General features: G+C 37.8%; 1 protein-coding gene across 2 annotated transcripts in view; it reads left to right on the top strand.

Annotated features, from left to right (window-relative positions):
* galnt1 (UDP-N-acetyl-alpha-D-galactosamine:polypeptide N-acetylgalactosaminyltransferase 1) overlaps nt 1-23,944 on the top strand; it is a 102,290-nt gene that overhangs the window by 35,032 nt on the left and 43,314 nt on the right. For both annotated transcript variants that reach the window (XM_082149646.1, XM_082149647.1), the window contains one exon: nt 11,447-11,567. The gene's annotated coding sequence lies outside the window, so the exon portion shown is untranslated. The remainder of the gene's footprint in view (nt 1-11,446; nt 11,568-23,944) is intronic.

Below are 23,944 nucleotides of genomic sequence, written 5' to 3'. Positions count from 1 at the left end.
GCCATTTCATGAGATCAGTCTGACCTTTAAAAAATGATATATTTAACAATATCTTTAGCATTTCTCATCCAAACAACGTCAAACTTGGCGCTGCACTTACTCGTGACCGTAGCGAGACACCTGTCAAGTTTGAAATCCATCGGACTAACGGTTCGAGAGATATGTGGTTAACAGACATACACACACACAGACAGACAGACGTTTCTGTAATTTATAGATAGATACTAAATATTAAATAAACGTTTTAAAGGGATACTCCACTTTAAAATGAAAATTCTGTCATCATATACTCACCCTCATGTTGTTTCAATCCTTTATGAATTTCTTTCTTATGCTGAACAGAAAGGAAGATATTTAGAAGAATATCAGTAACCAGACAGTTTCTGCTCTCATTGACTTCCAAAGTATATTTTTTTCCTACTATGGAAGTCAATGGTACCAGAAACTGTCTGGTTACTGACATTCTTCTAAATATCTTCCTTTCTGTTCAGCAGAAGAAAGAAATTCATCAATTTTGAAGCAACATGAGGGTGAGTTTATGATGACAGCATTTTCATTTTAAAGTGGAGTATCCCTTTAATATATAAAAAAAGATTCAACTTGATTCACTTGATTCAAAATTTTGTGGATTTTTTTTCCCCCCCTCTCTTACACATTCTTAAACCACATGCTCTCTCAGAGAACATTCCTGATTGTGTGCATGTCTGGGATTTAAAGAGACAGGCCAATAAAGAAGACAGATTAAATGTAGTTAAAGGTAAAGCAGTCAATCCCTATTATAAACCATAATAACACCCTTCTCTTAATCGTATAGTGTGTTCTTACTAGCATAGAAGCTCATCATTCTGTCCAACTCTCAGGCTGTTTGAAGCTCTATGGCTCTTATATCAGCTTGTCCGCCCACCCAGGACACGTCTGGAAGCTCTCCGCGCTGTTTCTTTTTCCTTTTTCCCCTTTAAATTTACGACTTTAGTTGTTTTAAGAGGGAGGAGGGAAAGACGCTGAGATGGGGGATAGAGAAACTGAAAAAAGTTTAAAGAGAAGGAGCCGTGCATGATGTTACAAAGCTTACACTCTTCAGACTCAGCTCTTTCACTCTCAACCATTTCCTTCTTTGTAACAGTTTCATTCCGCCAATCTTATGGTGAAATGTTCTACCCAAAAAGAGAAAGAAATTGGGTCAGGGAGTGAGAGAACGAGATTGAAGATGAGAGAGAGAGTATGTGTGTGCATTGGGGTTTGGTTGGGGTGTTGGCTGTAATATGACTGAGATCACTGTGGGCCGCACTGAAGAGAATCACATTTCACTCACCACAACTAAACACATGCACGCCTACACTAGAGCAAACTTCAGTGTGCTCTTGATTACATGTGATGGATCAGGACTGGAGACTGTTGAAGACTATATTGCTGTCATTTAGTTAAATGTGTCTTTAAAAAAAGTGCAACAGTTTTTACTGCAAAACATGTTTTTTTTCTTCTTCAGTAATTAGCTTAATTTGACAGCAATCATTTCCATCCTTTTCTACTTTCAGTTTTTTTTTCTTCAGTAATTCAATTCAAAGTGGTTGTAAAAGAGCAATGACTATTACATCAGGTTGTAACTTCAAGGGAGCAATTGTTTTATTTTAGGGAACAAAGCCCTAAGTACTATCAGTATGTCATTTTTCCTACATAGTCTTGTTTGCTCTAACTTTTCCAGCTCAATGACAAACAAGTAGCCTTGAGAACTCCAGCACATCTTACATCTTTTCTTTGTACTTGACCCTTGTACGTAGCAGTCATACAATCTGTACTTCACCCTTGTGTGGTGACATGTTGTTCTCTTTCCACATGTACATTTATTTGCAGGCATTTTTAGAAGCCTTTTATAAAAGCTATGTAGCAAAACTGGTACAGTGTGATAGACTAAAACTACTGAAATGTTTTTTTTTTTTTTTTCTCTTGACTTCAAGTCATCAAATAACATTGAATTGGTTCAGTTCAAGGGTAATTCATATGCTGGATGAGTTTGAAAATTAATCTGCCTCCAGATTTTCTGCATGTCAGTCATAATCCCAATCTCAATCCCAATGAATCTCTTTCATGCTTTAATCCTGTTTTCTGTGTGGCTGTTGTCGGACCAGCTCTCAGACTGCATGTGCCAGTGTATGACCAATATCACACGAGTAGCTGTGCATTTTGCGCTATATCAACACACAGCCATATTGCACGGCTACGAGTGTGATATTGCGTTTATACAACAGTTTGACGGCACATGTTTGTAAATAAATAAGAAACAACAACAGACTGTCTTTAAAAACCCTCTTTAGTGCTGAACCTCTTCCTTCTGCCATGGATTCAAATCTCGAGTTGACAGTTTAACAGCTGAGCGCAAGCCTCCGTTACTAATTCTTAAATGTCACTTTAGAACTAGCAACGAAGGAATTGTGAGTTACTTCATTGAAGCTTATTATATTATGTAGAGTATTATGAGAGAGAGATCAACTAGGCTAAGCGAGCACGTTACCTGTATCTAACTGATATTCTTCAGGCCAATCTTATATTCACAATCACAAAATCAGTTTGAATGTGTACTGAGGAAAGCGATATCTTTGTTTTTGTCCTTTTAACAGTGACATCGCTTATCAATGAATTTGTAAGTTGCATCTTATAAGGTGTTGTTTAAAGTAAAAACAACATCTTTGTTTCAGTCCTTCAATACAAGTCTTTGTAGCCTATCCATCCATCCATCCATCCATCCATCCATCCATCCATCCATCCATCCATCCATCCATCCATCCATCCATCCATCCATCCATCCATCCATCCATCCATCCATCCATCCATCCATCCATCCATCCATCCATCCATCCATCCATCCATCCATCCATCCATCCATCCATCCATCCATCCATCCATCCATCCATCCATCCATCCATCCATCCATCCATCCATCCATCCATCATAATTATATATATCTATATATATAGTCTCTCTCTCTCTATATATATATAGCCAATCTATCTGTCTATCTCTCTCTCTCTCTATATATATAGCCAATCTATCTCTCTCTCTCTCTCTCTCTCTATATATATATATATATATATATATATATATGCTCCAATGTCACAGAAATCTAATAAGATCTGAAGAAATACAAATAGTGTATTTTATATCCTTAACTTTTTAAAATGCCATTGGCCATCGGCAGGTGTAGCAAAAAGTTAACAATACACCCTGGCTAGACAGTTATTGAGGTGAGTGTAGAGGCTCTTTATCTCATTCAATAATGAAGAGATGATAAAACATGTTTTATCTGTTGCCGTTTTGTGATGCTTCTGAAATTTTGCATTTTTATAGCAGTAAGAAAGAAGTTTGTTGTTGGGTTTATGATGGATTTTGTGTGCAAGATTTATTACATTGGATGAGGTTGTGGCTTGCGTGCTTTGCATTTTAATGAAGAGGAACATTTTGTTGGTTTCTCTGGGTTTTACACACACACACACACACACACACACACACACACACACACACACACACACACACACACACACACACACACACACAGTTTCTCCACCCTTGGACACAGATGTTTTGCATGTTTTAACCGTCTGTCTTGAGTTGAGTACCGCGTGTCATTCGAGGCTGAGCTCTCTCAGACGTTTCTCATGCTCTCTTAGGCGTGGTGCGGAGCCAGATGGACAGAGTCACTCTTGCTCCCTCGTCGGCTCCAATGACGTACCTAATGTTCCGATGCTGTTATACGTACACACACTCTCTTCATAGTAGTAAAGGCCCCGGGGTGTGTGTTGTTTCACATGCTCAACTGCGAAATGGCACACACTATGGTCTCTGACCACTTCTGTATCGTATGTAAGCAAACCATGCAGGCTTTGTATAACAGCTGGCTGAGTGCCAGCGCTTTACTCAGCACGATATTACACGCCATGTGCGTCCATACGCACCATAAAACCCTCGTAAATTCCTTAGTCTCACTCACATTAGCAGCTGCACTTATGACATGCCACATTGACATTTGGGCTACGATTTCCTTCAAAATCCTGTCATGTTGCCCTTTCTGATGTGCAGTCAGATGAATGCACTACTAGGAAGATTAAAGGATGTTGCCATCATTTACTCCCCTTCATGTCTTTCCAGACCAGTATGACTTTCTTTTTTCCGTCGAATGGAAGATTTTGCTAGTCGCTCTTTTCCATGTAAGTTACATTGAATGGAGACTGAACATTTCAAGCGTCGAACTAGACACAAAAGCAACATAAAAGTAGTCCATACCACTCCCCTGAAGCCAGATGATGGTTTTGTGGGAGAAACGCATTGAAATTTAAGTTATTTGAGTAATAGTTATATCTAGTTCATGAATAAATAGTTGAGTTGGATCTTTTTTTTTTTTTTTTTTAGGTTGAACTGGTTCACAAAGATTAAGGCATGCCTACTTTTTTTATGGACTTTGATATAATTTTAGGATATTTTGCATCATTTTCTAACCTTAAAAAACTACACAATAACTAATTATGTAACTTTGTTTCATTCTATAATTAGGCTACTTTATAAACACATTGTTGTTGATCATTTTCTAGAATTATAATAATATATTTATTATATATTATTATAGCCAGATTTACTAAACGGGGCAAATTAGCGATAGAGCGCAATTCCAAAAAAGCGCCAACGGGAATGGAAAGTTCTGCACGTGACCTACTTACACAAATGAAAGAACACAGACGTAGCCAGATCATTTCCATGACCAACGCGATCTACCAGTAACAGTGCAAATTAGCGTCTGGTTTAAGACATGCTTTTTTGGGCTGTAAAAAATTACGCAAATACCAGTTAATTGACTAGCGCAAACCTTAGTAATGGAATGATTCCTTTAATACTCTCCTCCCATAAATCTTGTGTCTGAAAGGGAAACTTCTACAAATGCAGCAATAAGGTCAGCCACAAAAATGACCCTGTCTACGCCTTTTCAACGTTAAGTTTTCACTGCATGTCGTTAGTAAATCCTGACAGTAGTTTCTTATCGCCAAAAGAGGGTTTGCGCTGGCGCAAGCTGTTAGTAAATCTGATCCATAGTGTTTATTACATTTTTTTTATTAATATTATTATTTCACAATTCTATATAAATTTGAATGCAAGTCTTTAGAAGTCCACTATACTTGTAGACAAAATTTATTCATTTTGATGAATTCTTATTTTAATCATATTTAGGCTACTCTTAAAAATATTTGGATGCAAAAAATGTAGTATAAAATTTTCTAGAAATATCCCACACATGCACAAATCACTGAATGTTTGAGGTTTAATAAATTATTCACCATTGTATTAGCATTCGACCAAGTACCCCAAGTACACTCCTGTGCTTTAGTGTCTGTGTTTTCTGTAGGAATTTGATTGACTGGTGTCATTGTGAATGAGGCTTGTACTGTCTGATTCTGTCTGGTTTCAAAACCTCTTTGAAACTAAAAGCAATGTGACTGCTGATCTCATGAAGAAAGTATCAATCTGAGTCAGAAAGCACATATTTTCTAGTGTGCATGTGAAAAAGTGAGATTTTTTTTTTTTTTTAAATAGTTTGTGCTATTTCCTTATGGTGTGGGATGATGATTGCACCGATGATCGGATCCATTAGCAGGAAGTCAGTGTCAGGCTGTGGAGTGGAACAGAGACTGTGTATCCTGTCATGCTGCCCTGATGGCGTCAAACCTGAACATATGACAGTGTGTCAGAGAGAGAGAGAGAGAGAGAGAGAGAGAGAGAGAGATAATGGAAAATGGAATATTTTTTTTCTTTGGCATGCATGAAAGGTGCATTGACAGAGCTGAGTAATTTATGTTCCTTCAAGCAGCAATTAATTTGAAAACATCATGCCTAATAATTTTCAAAGCTATTGAGTAGATTAATCACTGAATGGCTCTATTGACATCAGCTCTAGAAAAACAGTATGAAAATATTATTGCAAACATATTATTCTATTGACACTATAGACATGAGTTGAAATTCCAGCATCAATTCTCAAACACTTGACACTTGATTACAATGGCACAGGCATCAAAAGCTTTTGCCAATGCTATAGTATTACTATATACTATGAATAATACTATATTCATACATACATGAAACATTTATATATATATATATACACAGTGTTGGGGGTAACTCATTACAAGTAACTTGAGTTACGTAATCAGATTAATTTTTCAAGTAACTAGTACAGTAACGCATTACTCTTTCAATTTATAACAAAATGTATAAGTTACTTTTTCAAATAAGTAACGCTAGTTACTTTTTAACATTTATTGACTGACAGCTCTCCTGTCCCCATGTTGAGAGAAATAAAGTGAGGTGTTGTGTGCGCTATGTATACAAGATGGTTATTTTAGTTCTAGACTAAATGTGAACATGCATTTACTCTTCTCACTTGTACGATAAACATTCAGTATTACTTAAAATGAATAAAAACGGTAAAATGCAATCTCAGAATTGTACGCCAGACTTTTAGAATTAACTATATTAAAGGTGCTCTAAGCGAATCGGAGTCGTAACTTCTTGTTGACATTCGAATTGTTGTCAAACAAAACGGAGGCTAGCTAGACCCTCCCTCCTCCTCATCCCGTCTACTCCCTCCTCCCCTCCCTTCCGGCATAAAGGAAAGTCAAAATAGTCACTACAAACAAAGTTAAGTTTTACTGATACTTCATTCAATGTGTAATGTCGCCAAGTTAGATAAATGCTTTTATATATTGCAGTACAGAATGCAGAAAAAGAGAAACATTATCTTAATCGTTTCGCCACCTGAGGTTATAACTATAGCTCCCATAAAAGGACGCAATAATAGCAAGATAACGTTAGCTTCGCGTTTCCCAGTGAGCATAAACAACGGCGGCGGCGTAAACAAATGTAGTCAAAGTTGTCAATAGCCTATAAATGAACATTCAAATTCATAACAAACCGTGGGTGAAAACAGTCATTCACACAAATTGTCGCCCTACTGTGAATTTGCTTGATCATTTACAATAGAGATTGATCGCTAGCTGCTAGAAACATACATGTTGTATTCACCAAAGCTAACGCTGACTGCATAGTTCTAGCTTATTACATCCTTGTGTTGGTTTGGCGAACATGAACGTCAGTTTAGAAAGAAAAATGGATTTACCTGTTCTGCAAAAACAGAGTAACTATGTTGGATTGGAAGCCCTTCTGCCGGTGGAGTTCTCGCCACATTTCGAGGGTTTTTCCGATGTAAATTCGGGACTTTACGCGTTCCTTATCCTTGTCCCTTATCCTTGTCCCTCTTCTTTGCAATTTGTTCATCGAAACGTAGTCTCTTTGGTCGTGTGTCGGCCATAATTCAAACTTCCCTCTTCATGCTTCTCTCTCGTCTCTCCTCCACACCCCCTTCATGTGTACGCGCACTAACCCCCCAAACCCCACCCTCCAATGCATCTTGTCGGTGATTGGCTGGAGCACTGTTTGTTGTGTTTCGTGGTGCGGGTGAGCCCAGTTTGTTTTTATTGCCGGTTGTGGAGCCTGTGGTGTCTAGAGAGACCGCGTTTTTTTACAGTGTGTTCGGGGGACAGGCAGCTAGCGGATAGTGAGGAGATGTTTGCTGTATGTGACAAAAAATGTTTGGGCCTAAAAAACGTGTCGCATCACTTAGAGCACCTTTAAATTACACAAATATACTTTATGTATTTAATCTCACTTTATTAACCAATGTCTTTGCTGCTGACCTTCAATGATCCAATTCAACCATACTAATAAGCAAAAATTACTTTAGATTATATTTAGTAATAAGAGTGTTGAACTTCCTTTTCCTGTATCCTATTGTTCTTTAATCAAGAATAACAGCCTCTGAAAGGTTTGTTTGAGCAGCGCCCTCTACTGTACAGGCGTAAATATGCATTTCCTTCAACCTTAGGCTTATTCATTTCATTTTTGGTGTGAAAGGGCCTTAACATTTGCCAAAAATATAACTTTTTTATTGTTATTAAAAAACAAACAAGCAAGCCCAGCCCAGGTAAGAAAAACTAACGCAAAAGTAAAAAGTAACTAAGTCACGCAATTAGTTACTTTTTTTTGGGGGGGAGTAACTCAATATTGTAATGCATTACTTTTAAAAGTATCTTTCCCCAACACGGTAGTAAACGTATTATAAATATAAATTTACATTTAGAATTTTAAAATATGTAGGCCTATCTATTTTTTTCTTGATATGGTATTGGATGGATATACCCAATGTAGTATATTAGATTATAGTATATTTAATTGACTTTACTGTCTAATTTGGAATTATACTGATACAGACGTTTACATATGTGTCACAGCAGGTGTTGCTTTGTGTGTGTGAGTGAGATAATGTGTGTTAATAGGGCAGCGAGTCAGCTCACCTGAGGAGTGCAGCTCTCTGAGGGTGATAAAGTGTTAAAGAGGGAAGAGTAAGTGCTTTTGTGAGCAATGTAGTCCAGGAGCCCTTGCTGTTGAAAAGTGAATTGATCTTTATTGAGAAACACAGTGTCACCTTAGTGTTTTATTATATGTGTGTGTTTGCTAGAGGGTTCATGTTAGTTCCTTTTTGTGGTTTCTTTTGTGTTCAGTGAAAATAAAGGGCAGACATGCTGCGTGAGAGGGCGTGTGTGTGTGTGTGTGTGCACTGTCTGCCTGAGAACATTTTATTTGCTGAAATACACAGAATAGTAGCATGTTTCAGCATGTCCATGTGTGGTTTTGTGTCTGGTCATTTGCCTTACACATTTTTATACTGATTACTTTTGTTAGTGGTTCTCTACAAAGAGAGATTTACAAAGCCTTATATGAGGGAGGAAGTGAGGCTGGCATTAGCCTTATCATTTATGAACCATTTACATTATTTTGTTTATGAAAATGTATGTTTAAAGGGGCATATCGTGGAAAAGTGATTTTCCTTACTCTTTTGAAATACAACAGAGTGATCTATCATGTAGACGTGTCCGAAAAAACGAAACTCCACCCGAGTCCTCCATTTTGAAACCGTTTATGGAAATTAATATGCAAACAGATCATTTAGGACATGTCATGGTAATTATCAGCATATTTAAATACGACTGCCAATTCAGTGTTCAGCAGTTGGACTCATTTCACAGGCAGTTGAAGGTCATTTGCAAATAAGTCTTAAATGCTTAAAAAATGGTTTGATAAACATACATTTCTGTCCTGTGTTAACGTATTTCACAATAAACAGGAAGTTAGAAATATGAATTATAGAAAAGATACACATAAAAGAAAAGAAAAGATAGAAATTATACCAAGTATAGTAAGTATACTTTTTGAAATTGAAAAATGTAAACGTTTCCTTATAAAGACCAGTAACAGATATGGTGCTAATATTTTGTGCATCTGTAATCTTTTTTAAAATCTTTTTTAAGACGTGTTTTTTTACAATCTGAAATGTCCTGCAACTTCTATTCCTAAGCGTCTTATTAATGCAGTTAGTGCCAAGCACGCAGATCATGCTCAAAACACACACATTTAAATGTGTGCCAAATGAAAGATGCATGTTAGCCCAAGTTTATTTTTAAATATCACATTTCACGTTTCAGTTTCATTTTGCTGTTATAATAAATAAGGCTTGTGACGGGTATCAAATTTTCATGTTGCGATAATTGCTGAAGCTTTTATCACGGTATACGATATTATCACGATATTAAAATAAGTTGCAAAAAAAAAAAAGTGTTGTCGTGCTATAACAGGTTTAATGACTTTTTCTTGTAACTAAAAAAACTGAACATATAAATAGAATAAAACACAGTAGGCCTACACGAAAATGCAAAGTAAACAAATGTAAAAAAAAAAATGAAAAACAGGTATGCATGAACATTCTGTCCTTTTTAGGGTCTAATCTTAAAAGGACAGAATGTTCACGCATACCTGTTTTTTCTCGCCATAGTCGTGATGTTGCCGTTCAGTACAGGCATCAGAATCGCGTCTCCTCCTTAGCCCAGCATAGAGCATTGTTTTGGTGTTTCGGTAAGTTCCGTCGCAAAATATACGTCATAAAAGCGTGTTTTTTTTTTTTTTAGGTTCGGTGTTAAAAATGATAGCGTGAACGTTAAGAGAATCGTAGAGAACGCTAAGTTGTTTACTTTGTAAATCGTTTTATCCACACCATACTGGTGAAAATGGACAGACTAATGATAAAGTACATTAAATTCTGAGTAATGCTAATAAACAACATGTAATTCATATATAATTATTTCGAATGATAGTTTGAATTTGTGTAGTTTTTATAGTAAAAAAAAGTCATTTAAAACTACAATCATTACAAGAAACTGACTAATAAGTGAACTAAAATAAAATGCTACAATATGTGCATGTGTGTCTGAATTTTGTGGAGGATATAAAGACTGTTTGTTGTCGTAGTTACCTGCCCACAGTAGATGAGAGTCTTTAATTGGGCCTTTGTTCACCTAGCAGCAGTTACCATGGCTCCTGGGAAAGGCGCTAGCACTAGCAGTGTCACACACCTCAAAAACACATTCAGGTTTTTGGGAAGTTGTCTAACAAACACAGTCTCTGCGTTTTGATGTGGTGTGTGTTGTGTGGTGGACTGTGGAAAGGCCTGTACAATGTTTGAAGGATTAGAGAAGTGCTTTTGATAAAGCGTAGCGGCTCAGTGACCACCACCTCGCTCAAGACCTCACTGCCAATGTGTGTGCGAGTGTCACTCTCCGTCTAAAAGAAATGTTGAGCTGCATGCTGATCTTTTATTCATCTTAGCTCAGAATGCAGTATGCCTGAGCCACATATAGGAGAATAACCTGGAACAAATGATTTGGATGGCATCATCTCTACAAACTCACACACCATGCACTCTCACACAAACACTTCAGTTGATAATCATGAGAAGGAGGTATTGAAGGATAGGAAAATATTACATTAGTGTGGAAAGACCACTAACTTAGAGGAGAAGAGGCTGTCTGAAATAGTCATGCAGTCTTTTCCAATCATGACTTCCCTCTGTTTTACATTTGATAGATTTACATGCAGAACGCTAAATGCGGCTGCTTCATTTTCATAAAGCGATTTTTGATTTCCCATGAGTCTGGAACTTAATCATTATTTCTCTTGAAACCTTTTTTAAAAGGAAGATGTGGGACATCTTATGAAAAAGGAATCATTTTGTAGGTATTTAGAGACAAACACACATAAACAAGGGATTATGTGTTTGTATGTGGTGTATGCTTATTTTAATATTTACTCAACTTAAAAACGTGAATTATTCATTGACTGAACTATTGACTGAAGGATTATCTGCTGAAGTAATAATCTCAAGTTGGTCAAAAATCAGCCGATTAATCAGCTCAGCTTCTATACTGTATAGTGTACTTATCACTAATAAATGTGTGGTTAATGTAGTGTTACTGTTACAGAGTGTAATTCCCCTAACAGTCGACTTTGTTTGTTACAGGGAGCATGCGTGAGTAACAGGTTTCTGTGGCGGGACCTCAAGCTCCTCCCCTCATCTGGAGCCCCTGCGCTGTAGGATACGAGACCGCCTTCCTTCACCCTCTCTGACCTCAGTTCAACAGGTACGCACTGAATATGCAGCAGACAATTATGCCATTATGTAATTATTCTTTATTATATAAAGTGTGAATTAATATCAGCTCAGTTTTACTCACAATGCATAGGTAATTTAGTGTGACAATGAAGCAGTTCACACATAGTGTCTGAAAGGGAAGAACTCTATTGCAATCTTTCCACATGTAATGCTGGCATTTTTTGTGTGTAAATTTACGTAACTAGATGTTTCTTCAACTTCTGGGCTCTTTTGGCCCTGTGGACTTTAAAAAAAATGTAATATCTTTAAACACTTTAATTTGTCCAACAGTGTATACACATGTAGTATGCCACGTGAAAATGTGGTCATTGTTTTCTTTTCTTTAAACAATGTGTGTGCATAGCAGTCTAAACTTTAAATAGACAGTAATGCATATTGATCTGGGTTACACCACAAAATGGCTGAATGATTGCAAATTGAAGTATTTAATTGTACTTGTTGTTTCTGCCGGGCTTTGCATTGGTAATCAATTTGTGTTTGTTTTCTGCACTGGGTGCAGTTTTTGCATCACAGCTCCCTCCATCTCCGTCACCCTTTTTTCCGTTCTTTTGTGAGTCTTTGTGTGTGTGTGTAGCTTGTTAGTTGTGCTGGTTTGAAAGAGCCTGTGCTCGAGGCATGTAATCATCTGTGAGAGGAAGAGGAAGTTGCAAACACGGGCTTTGGGGAACCGTATCTCAGTCCGATTACTACACCAAATTTGACATTTCAGTGTAGATGCTCCATCAACACTATCAGACTTAAAATGGACCTCCCTCAGTTTCTTTGTGAGATCGTGATTATGTCCTCTTACTTTCCTCTTTTTATGATGATAATTTATTAAACCCAAAAAGTAGGAAAGCATTTCTTTTTTTAGCTGAGAATAGAAACATGAAGCCTTGAGAGTTTTCTGTTCACCATGTCCGTCTATTTCAAGCCCCTTGACACACACACACACACACACACACACACACACACACACACACACACACACACACACACACACACACACACACACACACACACACACACACACACACACACACACACACACACACACACACACACACACACACACACACACACACACACACACACACACACCTCACAGGCTCGTACTTTGTCTCAGAGTCAGTGACATCACCCCTTTCTACCGGTTTCTGAAATTAGACTGTTACATTGTGCACTATTGTTGCATTCTGGGAAATACTGCAGACCTCTGAAAACGGGGATCCTGTTATAGTTACTTTCTTTATCTGTTTTTGCTCAAGTGCTGACTTTGGATTTTGTGGTATGTTTATTTAAGGACATTAGATTTTACTATGTCAGGAATCAGGATGGATTGGAAATTTTTCATACTGCATATAGATCATGTTTGGTTATGAGTCTGCACACACACACACACACACACAGTGCCCTTCGCACACCAGTGGTTATTTGAGTTGTAAGCTTGTAGTCAGAATTAAGTGTGTAAAGGAACTGTGCCACTGAATAATTGCAAGAAAGAACGTCTTTCTATTGAGATGCACGCGAATAAACAAAACATACCTAGCAACCAGTATTACCCAAACAAATGTGGTTATTTTAATGATCATTCAGAAAGTTTCAGTTTGAATCAGTATAATGAATCCTTCATTGAACGAACTCTCTGAATCAGTCAAAGTGGTTCAACATGTAATCTCACTTGCATAACTGCAAGTTATCTTTACTTTCAGTGATCGCTATCTCAAAATGAAACAAGGTTTGTGTGTGTGTTGTTTAAATACTGGATACAACAGGAAAAAGCAACAAATCCCCAATGCTAGGTTTCTTTTCATTTATTTTTAACAGACAGTAGTGCAAATTACAGTTTGTTCCACCTAGCGGCATTTAGTCCCCCTGAGGTACAGTTCAGACTCCTTTAGTGTATTAAGCACTAAGCAGGTCATATTTTTTTGTATTGCTGGTAAAAAAAAAAAAAAAAGGTTGTTGGTCACAATCAGCTACAAAACTGAAAAGCATCTCTTGTAAAAAATAAATAGAATAATGAAAAACAATACTTAGAGAATAGTTTTCTTTGCACATGAGAGTGACAGTGGCGGATGCACAGTTGAGTATTAAGCTTTTTCAAGAAATCACAGAAAAGATGAGAGAGGAGAAAACCAGCCTACTCACCTTTCAACGATGTGTCTGTGAGTGAAGCGGCACCTGAGGCTTCCCATTTCCAGGACGCACATATTTCATCACTGGACTGTAGCAGTGAGACTTCCACGACTCAAATGCCAAATGATTTTGTCTCATAACAGCGGAAACAACCTAAAATACTCCGTCATTTATGGTCATACAGATAAGAGTATCATTTGAAACTGTAAAGGCTGTACTCCCAATAAAAACAAAACATTGTGCTTTTGCAAAGTAAAGAAAACAAACATCCCAGTTTCCTTTCCGTGAAGTTAGTGGATAAATTAATCGAAAATCAGCGAATAGACTACTAGAAAGCTCTTGCGTGCCATCTGAACTCGCCAATGGCGAGATCTCGTTTTGGGTTGGTGCATAGATAGTCTCTTCTTCTTCTGCTCTTTTTCCTGTTGTGGTGGTTAGCAAACAGTGTTGCATTACTGCTCACGTTCCTTTCTGGATTGTAGTGTAGATCGCCTTTGACTGACTGTATTCGTCTTCTGACTGTATGCACCAAACCGTGACGTCCATGCTGTGACCGTTCGGAATGAACACGTACCGTTACACACCTAATATAATAATAGCATATATATACTTAAAGGTGAACTAAGTAACTTTTTTTACCTTAACTGAACAGCTTCGGAGTCAGTGGCGTCATGCCCATTCAAAGTGAGGGGGCACGTGCCCCCTCAGATTTTTCCTCCCTGATAATTTTTTTGTCACAACTTTATTCCTATTATGCTCCATAATATACCAGAGCCTATAACGACTCAAATGTATTCTTCTGGATGTGTAATAAATCGGTCAGCAATGCATCAGCCCGCCCCTTTTTCCTAATATGGTGTCTGTGTATATCAAATCTAGAGCGCTACGCGAATCTTTGCTGTGTATGTTCAAGCAACTCACTCGTCTCGCACGTTGAGCTGGCAATGTTTTACAGATGGTCTTGAAGTGGTAAGTGGGCAAAGCAACAAATCGGCATTGAATTAGTTATCGGATGATATTAAAAGGTAGTGGGATTATTTGTGGTTGACCTGGAAATTTTAACTTGATCAAAAAGTTATGGATTTGATATTAGCTGCGAATTCAGAGCATTAACTTAACTTGTGTCAGTGTAACGTTATCGATAGCTAGCCTAGTCTAACCGTAAACTAGTTGGCTAACGTTACTGCCATACAAAGCCATAGTAACGTTATCTGATCGGTTTTGATTACTTTTTTACATTTCTGTCAAATATTAACCATTTTCAAATAAACGGGGTAGTGTTAACCTTATTCAGCACTGAAATCTGTCAAACTTCTTTCAAAGTCCTTCATCACATATTAATATTAAAATAACTTAATTTAAGAGCACCACAAAGTCAGACCTCAGCACCTTTATACCTTTAATGTAAGATCGTTCTTAGGTCACATACCAATTATCATAACATAAAAACCGCAATGGTACTGTTTTTAAAATAATGTGTAGTAGGCCTAAGTGTACAGTAAGTGTGTGTGTAAACATGGTTTAATGAAGTAGACTTCAAAAGCTTTTGAATTTGAGCTTACAGTTCTTTCATCAACCTGTCTTTTACATAAACTTACAAAATAGATACTTTAACTTAGTCCTCAGATAGAGGAGGGCTGCTGCTAGCTCCGTTGAGGTATTTCTGTCCCTCCCAAACTGCATTGAAATGGTATGTTTAGCAGCCAGAATTTAAAAATTTTCAGGGGGAGAAACCCCCTGACCCCTCCTAACATGATCCATATCACCCGTCAGAAAACAATTGCAACGTCTCAGATTGTGCCCCCCCAGAATTTTGGCTTGCATGACGCCCCTGTTCGGAGTCATTGGAATGGTTATATTACTTATTTCGGGTTGAATGGTGGTCGTTTCGCACCCCCCTGGTGCCCGTGAGCGGAAAATACGCACTTGCAACTTTGAGCCGGCGGGCCGCCGGCCACTGCGTCAGGAAGTCTTGCGTGATATCAGGTCTCGCGATGTAAACAATTGCTTTACGGCCAAAAGAAATCTGCTAAAATGCTGTCATTATTGCGCTCCCTCACGCTGTCCGAACCCGAATGAAGAAGACGTTTTAAAGAATGTCCCATCTGCTTTGATGTCGTTGATCTATTAGCCTCAGGTGTCTGAGAATCACCAACGAGTTTTTACAACAGTGTTGTCAAATATCTATTCCGAAGCTGTGGGGGGAGCTCTAGAGAGAAACCTGCGAGCAAAAAGCGAGAATACAGCGAAGAAATCCCGAAGCTACTGAGTGCTGCTTTAAGTTGGTAACATCACTACTTTTTGCCTTGTTACTCTTTAACACGGTCACACACATTTATGTGTTGTCAAAGTATGTAATATCTGAACTACAAAAAGCAAAGATGAGTAGCAGAAACAGATGTTTCAGACAGAAGTGACTCCCACACAAAACTGATAGCAGAAGTTTTACACAGACTTGAATGTCTCTATAGAGCAGGAGCTGGACGTGCTCTGCAGGAGTCATTAGGAGACTTAAGCTCGCTGTGATAACTGGTCTGGGTCCGTTAAACAGCCGCGATTCTTTTGCTGTCATTCACAGAGAGTTCATTATGCAGGACTGTATCTCGCTTTTGTGTTAATTATGAAACGAAGTCTGGCAGCTCCGTCCTGCTGATTTTTTTCTTTGATGTTTTATCATTACACACACACACACACACACACACACACACACACACACACACACACACACACACACACACACACACACACACACACACACACACACACACACACACACACACACACACACACACACACACACACACAGACACAGTCATGAACCTCCACATCTTGAACATTTTTTAACAACTCTCCTGAATATCTGATGAAATATCATTTCAGGAAACTTTTCTCTCTCAGACTTGGAGTCTGTCCAAATCAGTCTTTTTTTTTTTTTTTTGCTCTCACAGTAGGTGGCTTGTGTTTCTACATTATGTGAGATTTATTTGGTTCTCTATTTAAATGTTTGTTCATCTCTAAAGTAATTTTCCTCTCTCTTTTTTTTTTAAACAACTCTGAATTGTCGATACTTATTTTTTTTTGTTGATATAAATGAAATACACTGGGGTTAGGGTTTTTTGTTATTTTGAAAGCAGTCTCTTATGCTCAACAAGACTGCATTTATTTGATTAAAATACAGTAAAAATTAATTGTAGCAACAATGAGGTGAGGTCACTTAAGAGGTGTTGTAGGATTATTTCTGACACGTGAGATTCAAACAAGACGCTTCCAGTCCAGTACTGCATTTATCCCTTTATTTGTCACAGTTCCGATGCCAAAACGCAGATTTCATCTCTTCAGCTACCCAGATACCTATTAAAAACCACTCCCCACCCAGTGTCTAACAGTGGAATTACAACATATTATAAATAGAGCATAATGGCTCTTACAGTAATATTGTAAAATTATATTATTTGCCATTTTAAATAACTGGTTTTCATTTTAATATATTTTCAAATGTAATTTATTCCTGTTGATGGCAAAGCTGAATTTTCAGCATCATTACTCCAGTTTTCAGTTTCACATGATCATTCTAATATGCTGATTTGATGGTGAGGTAACATTTATTATTTTTTATTAAAGTAAAAAAAAATATTATTTATTAATGCTGAAATGTATTTATTCATTTACAATGTGTTTTTAGAGCTAGAATTGTAATGCTGTCGTATTTCACGGGACACTAATTTGTCACTGAAGCATCGGCCTACTTTGCACATCTATCCCAACAAATCCATTCATCACCATTTATGCAAATGATTTTTTGAAGTGCTACAGGTGTTTGGGAAAGTGCTGTAGTGGTTTTTGTTGCTATGTTGTGCTTTCGGAGAAACTATGTACAGTATGAAGAGGATACGTTTTAGCAAATGTGAAATATTTATGGGACAAAAACTATTATAAAAGCTAAGATGGAAGGCCATAACTGGTCTTTCAAATGTGCATTAGACAACACATGGTTTTTGTTTTGCTTTGTTTTACCATTGTTTTTTTTAAGAATTTATTAATTAAATGATTGTATTATGTTTGGATATATATCCTGGCAAGGTTAAGCCTGGTACCAGTACCAAAAACAATGTGAATTCTATAGAGTATTTGATCAAAGTGTGATTCTGGAGGGACAGTGCCTGAAATTCAGTCCAATTATTCAATGTTATTCCTCATTCCCATGTTCTGATGGCCCTGACCTTCCTATAACTGAGTCTAACACAGACCGCAAAACTGTACCCCTGTTCTATGCACATCTAAATTCGACCCTACAAACAATGAAGTGTTAACTGTGTGTTTTAATCCTAAAATAGAAGAATCCCTAAATGTGCCAACTATGTGCGAAGTGTGCACTTAGCAGCAGGAAAGTGCCTTTTGAGTAGTAGTGCTAATTGTATTTAGTGTGTTAAATGCCAAGGTATTTACAGTATTGACTTAGAAGGAGTTTCTTGCCAAGGTTGTGTGTTGTTCACCAAAGCATAACACGCTGTAAGCATGCAAAACTCATCTCCGAGAAGTTGCATATATTTTAATCATGATCCTCAGTGTACATAATGCATATTTAACTTGAACTGACAAGCATACAAATTGAAAAAGACTGGAATCACATCACACACGGATCATATGCACACAAAAATAGAGCTGTGTCAGATGACTATTACCCACCCAGAGCGTTTGGACGCTGCATGCGCTCTGTTCTTCAATGCAGCGTGGATGTGCGCTCCTGCAGTTACCACGCATGTTAGTTGAGCTGAAATCTGATAAAGCATAGCCCGTTCGATTTTTATGACCCATTCGTACTGTAATACCATCAACCTTGTAATTGGTTTATCCGGCTGCTGTTTGGGATGGACTAATCTAATATGCATAATTCAATGTCGAACTGAAGTCAAGACCTGCATGAACTGAGTGTGCAAATGGAGTTTTGACTGTACTAAGTGTAGACGCCATATTGAGTTTTTCACGAATGAAAAAAAAAGGAACTCTGAGGCTCTGAGGAACAGACTTGCAATCCAATCTATCTATCTGTCTGTATGTCCGTCCGTCCGTCTAGTTTTTGTCTGTCTGTCATTTTTTCATATTGTTTTGTTTGTCGTTCTATCTGTCGTTCTTTATATTGTTTTGTTTGTCATTCTATCTGTCGTTCTGTCTGTGGTTCTGCCTATGGTTCCTATATATTGTTTTGTTTGTTGTTCTGTCTATGGTTCTTTTATATTGTTCTATCTGTGAAAATGGAACTTCATATTGTTCTGTCCGTCTGTCAAGCTATCTTTCATTCTTTATATTTACATTTACATTTCGGCCCTATGGATCAGCGGTATGTCTGGAGAAAGAAGAACGAAGTATATGCTGAAAAGAACACTGCCTACAGTTAAGCATGTTGGTGGCTCAGTGATGCTCTGGAGCTGCTTTGCATCATCTGGCACTGGAAACCTGCAGTGTGTGGAAGACGAGATGGATTCATTTAAGTATCAGGAAATACTAGGAGAAAACGTCATGCCGTCAATGAGGAAGCTGAAGCTTGGGCGTCATTGGACCTTCCAACAGGACAATGATCCTAAGCATACTTCAGATTCCACCAAGGCTTGGTTGCAGACGAATTCCTGGAAGATTCTACAGTTGCCATCACAGTCACCTGACTTGAACACCATTGAAAATCTCTGGTTGGGTTTGAAGGGGGCGGTTGCAGAAGAATATTACTAAACTGGAGGCCATTGCTCATGAGGAATGGGCTAAGATTCCTCAGAAACGCTACTAGAAGCTGGTGTCGGGTTATACATCCTGTTTGCAGCTGGTCATAACAGCAAAAGGGTGTTCTACTTAGTACAAAAGATGCAGGCCATGAAGCGGTTAAATAATTTTGAGACTGCAGAAGTCATTAAAAGTTAAATGTTCAGTTGAATTTAGGGAAACCACTTGAAACATTTGTTGTGTTAAGCTATTTCAATTACTTTTGTTTGATTTGTTCATTGCAAACAGCTGAAAGTCTGCTTTTTTTTTTCAATAAACCTGATTTGGTTGAATTATTTTGATTACAACTGTGTTGTTCTATCTGTCTGTTTCTTTATGTATATTTGATATAAATAGTGCATGAGGAGATACAGTGGCTTTCGCAGAGATATCACATTCTCAGATGACATTTTCTCTTTTCTCCATTGTGCTAGTGTGTGTCTGGAATAGGAGAACTTAACCGAAACATTTCGAAAGGGAGATAACAGAGGTGGAGGCGTGGAGAGAAAGATGGAGGGACTGTGAAAAGGAATAAGGAGATGCTGTAGGGGTTTAATTTGCTTTTCTCTAACAGACGGCAACAGTCAAAGAAAGTTAATTACGCTCCCGTCTCACATCTCGATGTGTGTGCGTGATGTGACCAGGGGTGCGAGCAAGTGAGCGGGTTTCTGCGCCCATCTGTTTTCCTGCCAGCCAGAGTTGTTAAGAGGCTCTCTGCTTTAGCTTGTGACTGTTTTCTGTCTTTCACTCTTCTTGTGTCCCTTTTTCCCCCCCTTTTTATGTACTTGATTTGTTTGTATGATCGAAGGCTAACTCATATTCCTGTTTGTGTGTGGCGTGTTGAACAAGAATCCCCCCCCCCCCCCCCCCCCCACCAGCATGTGACACACACAGGTGGTGTGCCTGCCCATATGTCTCAGTATCAGACACAGCATGAATATTGCATTACGTGAACATGTTAAGAAGCCCTTGCAGGAAGTAACACAGGAAGTGAAACTCAAAACCTTAAAAGAACAATCACAGTCCCGCTCTGATATTTGCTAAGGGTGTTGCAGGTGCAGAACTTGCATTGAGGAAGTAATGTTATACTTTGTAGTTCTCTTCGGATGGTGATTGTTTATAAGGGCACTCGATGCCGTTACAGCTTTTACAGGTGCTAGAGATTTAATTGCTGTCGGAATCAGAAATCTGTTTTTCTGAATTTACCTGCAGTTTTTTTTAAAAACACCAGGTTCATGTGGTTCTTTAATTCCCATCCAAGTTGGCCTCTCTGAATTGCACCAAAAGTTGTTTTGAAATACTGATCACTGCTTGTCACAAACTCTTGTGTTTACATAACTAGATTAAGCACTTAGAAGAAGAGTGATAGCTGTATCTGGCATCAGTGTGTGTGTGTTGTTACCTCTATGAATAAAATTGTCACAACGTTCTCACATTACCTAATTGCTATGCGGATGCTCAAGCTATATCACAGTCATGCAAATATTATTTTACATACATCACCCTGAGAAAAAATTACTGTCCACTGCTTATAAGACAATGGTGTTTGTCCAAGGAAGTGTGTTTTGCACATATAGTATGGGTGAATGGAACAAAAGGACTGTGTGTAAGAGAACAGGAGGGTGAAGATAGATTTTATTCAAACTGTTTTGTAAAGAGATTAGATGGTATTGTATGTTCATCCATTTTTATCCGTAGAATGACATATTGTAATAGTTCTTTTTATGTGATAGGCCTATTTAGTTTAGGTTAATGATGTCACACTTTGCTATTGTGGGCCGGTTGCACTAGGGAGATGTGTGTCTGTTTTCATCTTTCAGGCCTGTGCTCACTCAGGTGTGTGTGTGTGTGTGTGTGTGTCTGTTGTCACGGTGATGAATGTCTCGTCCAGCTGGCGTGGGCAGGGGCCTTTGGCGTTGCCACTGTGATGGACGAGGGCCACGAGAACAGTGGCATTACTGCTGTGCCAGTCATAACCTTGAGCTCAACACACACAAACTCTTTGAATGCTGGTGAGACCCCCTCAGAGACATTAGATGCCAGAAGATTTTGGAAAGGCTTTGACTACTTTAACATCGTACTGCTCCGTTCTGTCTGACATTCATGTTTATGTCGTTTATCTCTTAATAGTCGCACCTGCGCATATTAGCGCACAGACACTGACACTTAGATAGATGTAATTACTAACCTGTCCTAGAGTAATACAGTATATTTATAAACAAAAAATACATATGTATTTTTTTACAGTTCGAGTTTGGAGTTAGTAACATTTTGTTTTTAATAAATTAAATCTCGTCATTTATGAGAAAACGCTTCCCTGCCAATGACGAGTTTTTACGGCTTTCTGTGTTATCACTGCTATAAGGTAGGGGCGCTATTATGCATCTCCTGAATGAATACAGTATCTCCAGATCAAAACACAGGCAAAGAAGTAGTGATCTCATATGTAAAAACAATGTGATCATCAACAATAAACAGCATATAAATCAAAATGCCTAATTACTGAAAGAAATGTCGAAAGAGGAAATGCCATAAGACTGTGAAGCTTTGGGGTTGTTGATGGACTCGATATACTCTTTCTACGTGATTTTCTCAGCTTTATGCTGAAAAAAAAAAGATTTTTTTTTTTAATTTTTTTTATGAAATTCGCTTACATTCAAGTGTTGATTCAAAATAATGAATATTTTTTTGTTTAAAAGCAGAGGGTCTATTATTTATTTTTGATATATTGCATGTTCAGATATTCAAACAACAAAAAATTCTGGGAGCCTTGACATTTTTGTGAAAAAGACCAAAAACGCTAGTGCTGGCCTTAAAAAAAAAAAAAACTAAAAAAAATTATATATATATATAATATACACTCACCTAAAGGATTATTAGGAACACCTGTTCAATTTCTCATTAATGCAATTATCTAATCAACCAATCACATGGCAGTTGCTTCAATGCATTTAGGGGTGTGGTCCTGGTCAAGACAATCTCCTGAACTCCAAACTGAATGTCAGAATGGGAAAGAAAGGTGATTTAAGCAATTTTGAGCGTGGCATGGGTGTTGGTGCCAGACAGGCCGGTCTGAGTATTTCCCAATCTGCTCAGTTACTGGGATTTTCACGCATTTCACGCACACATTTCTAGGGTTTACAAAGAATGGTGTGAAAAGGGGAAAAACATCCAGTATGCGGCAGTCCTGTGGGCGAAAATGCTTTGTTGATGCTAGAGGTCAGAGGAGAATGGGCCGACTGATTCAAGCTGATAGAAGAGCAACTTTGACTGAAATAACCACTCGTTACAACCGAGTTATGCAGCAAAGCATTTGTGAAGCCACAACACGCACAACCTTGAGGCGGATGGGCTACAACAGCAGAAGACCCCACCGGGTACCACTCATCTCCACTACAAATAGGAAAAAGAGGCTACAATTTGCACGAGCTCACCAAAATTGGACAGTTGAAGACTGGAAAAATGTTGCCTGGTCTGATGAGTCTCGATTTCTGTTGAGACATTCAGATGGTAGAGTCAGAATTTGCTGTAAACAGAATGAGAACATGGATCCATCATGCCTTGTTACCACTGTGCAGGCTGGTGGTGGTGTAATGGTGTGGGGGATGTTTTCTTGGCACACTTTAGGCCCCTTAGTGCCAATTGGGCATCGTTTAAATGCCACGGCCTACCTGAGCATTGTTTCTGACCATGTCCATCCCTTTATGACCACCATGTACCCATCCCTCTGATGGCTACTTCCAGCAGGATAATGCACCATGTCACAAAGCTCGAATCATTTCAAATTGGTTTCTTGAACATGACAATGAGTTCACTGTACTAAAATGGCCCCCACAGTCACCAGATCTCAACCCAATAGAGCATCTTTGGGATGTGGTGGAACGGGAGCTTCGTGCCCTTGATGTGCATCCCACAAATCTCCATCAACTGCAAGATGCTATCCTATCAATATGGGCCAACATTTCTAAAGAATGCTTTCAGCACCTTGTTGAATCAATGCCACGTAGAGTTAAGGCAGTTCTGAAGGCGAAAGGGGGTCAAACACAGTATTGGAATGGTGTTCCTAATAATCCTTTAGGTGAGTGTGTGTATATATATATATATATATATATATATATATATATGTATATGTATATGTATATGTATATATATATATATATATGTGTATATATATATATATATATATATGTATATATATATATATGTATATATATATATATATATATATATATATATATATATATATATATATATATATATGACATATATAAAATATATATATGAAATAATTCTTCAGCACCATATATTCATATTAGAATGATTTTTAAAGTATTATGTGACACGATATAAATGGTCATATATGGATAAATAAATAAAACTAATAAAAAGTACATATTAATTATTTTGTCATTCCCTAAACAGAGTCAGGTCATGTTACCACATTCATTATCTTGTAAATTTAATTAAAGTAGCAAG

This window comes from Leuciscus leuciscus, assembly GCF_965113295.1.
Source record: "Leuciscus leuciscus genome assembly, chromosome: 20".
In the NCBI taxonomy this organism is placed as follows: domain Eukaryota; kingdom Metazoa; phylum Chordata; class Actinopteri; order Cypriniformes; family Leuciscidae; genus Leuciscus; species Leuciscus leuciscus.
This window is presented reverse-complemented; position numbering and strand designations above follow the sequence as displayed.